The sequence below is a fragment of the Limulus polyphemus genome, unplaced genomic scaffold, assembly GCF_000517525.1.
Source record: "Limulus polyphemus unplaced genomic scaffold, Limulus_polyphemus-2.1.2 Scaffold660, whole genome shotgun sequence".
NCBI classification, from domain to species: Eukaryota; Metazoa; Arthropoda; class Merostomata; order Xiphosura; family Limulidae; genus Limulus; species Limulus polyphemus.
This window is the reverse complement of record NW_013666270.1, coordinates 2762-4840: the sequence shown is the minus strand read 5'-3', so window position 1 is coordinate 4840 and position 2079 is coordinate 2762.

Here is a 2079-nt window from a genome sequence, read left to right as displayed (position 1 = left end):
TAGTTTATTTATTAGGTAAGGGAAAAGAACGTAAAGTAAGTAAGTAATTACTATTAAGTACGATACATATATATATATATATATATATATATATATATATATATCTAGATATTAGTTCCTATTTTTATAGTTACAAAAATATTAACAATCAAGGAAGTTTTCATGAATATATTAAACACTTCTCAAAATATTTAAGGGACAATCAAATTTTTGTACATGAATAAAGAAAACAAACTCATAGTGATGAAAGAAAATGCAACACTTATTTATTCTGATATATATATATGAAACATTACTTTAATAACACATACTGTCTTTAAATTTGAGATATTTACTGTATAGATTTATACTCTTCAACATATTCCGTTTCCCCAAAATATTAAGAAATTTACTTAGAAGCTGAGGCATGCTCTCTTTCTTATGATTCTATCAGGGATGAATTGGTCTGACTACTCCCTTTTTGACTCTCTTGATGTTGACTGACTTTACTATATTTTTAATTTAGCCTTTATGTTGTTGTAATATTATTCTTTTGTTTTGGGGATACTATAGTTACTTAGTTTATTTCTTCCTTAACATTTCTGTAGGCTACTACTAGTATCACTTGTTGTACACTGTTGTAACTTTAGGCCTAAGTTTACAAATGGCATTTCAACAGAAATATTTCACTAATAATACTATGACTATTGTACAAATAAATTTGTACAATTTCATGGCTAATCAGTCAAGTAACTTAATGATTGGCACTTTACCAGGGATCAAAATATTACATTCCTGAGGAATTTAACTTTGCTTGAGGAATTTCTTAATTTTGGTTGGCTTTCCCAATCAGGAATGCATGGTTCATCAGTATTCCTTTAGTTATGACCAATGAAAGTGAACATATTGCATAGGCTAAATAAAACAACAATTCATGAAGATATGCAACTTTACATGAGGGAATGTAATCTTTCTGATAGCTTTCCCTCAAATGAATGTAATTTTATTTCATTATTTTTATCCCTGTTCATCTACTGAAAACTGACTGGCTTGCTACAAGCTACTTACTGGTATGTATAACTATGCCCATATTAATCTTAGTCAAGTTTATTAGATCTTAACCTCATGCACTTAAAATGTAACTTACAGTAATATGTTTTAGTTGTAATGAAGTGTGCAGGTGTGAACTGAATGAAACTGGTTAGCTAATCACAAGGTTTTCCTAATAAGGGCTTAAATACTTTCCTAAAGGTTCTAAGAATTTTCACATAAAAATTGCATCACTGAGGTCATTTCCAATCGAGGACAATCTTGGTGCATGGCACATTGTTCTCCACGTGCTTATCAGTATTTGTATAGGGGCCTCTAGTCATTAAACATCTGATGCTCTTCCAGCCAATTCTTCTCATTAGGAACTCTCCATCTATATTCGTATCACATTTTTCTCTCTCCTAACTAACCAGATGTTTACATTTCATTGCTTAGAAGTTCCATAATATAGTGCAGTTCCAATTAATGATGTAAAGTGGAGTAATATCCAACTTGACCAAAATTATTCATTTATTTGATGTCAATTTTGAAGGGTTTGTTGCATATTTCAGGTGTCATGCTGATAGAAAATTTACTTAGCTAATGATAAATATTCCTAATGAGAATAAATTATGTCTATGATACCTTTTTATACTGGACCTTTACTTGTATTCACTAAGTATATATTTCTTTTGTTTTTTTTTGTTATCTAATGCACATGTTACTTGCTTTTTCTCATTGCTAACTGCTTTCCTAATTTTAGCAGATATTCAGTATAATGCTATTTTAATCAGTCCTTTTCTAGCCCAACTAATTAAGATTTCTTCAGTTGTTTTCAAAAGTTTAATTGAAGATTTTTTCTAATATTCCAAGTAACACCATTTCATCTTCTCTAACGTACCTAATTAAGTTAATTTCCTCCTTTTATTTATTTGATTAAGTTCAAGGCACATTTACTGTTTTTAGATAATGTTAGTGGCAAAACAAGTGCCAGGTGATCTGTTGTTTGATGTAATATGCACGTTTCAGTTGTGTATAAAGTGACAATGTGTGTGCTGAGATAGTAATTTG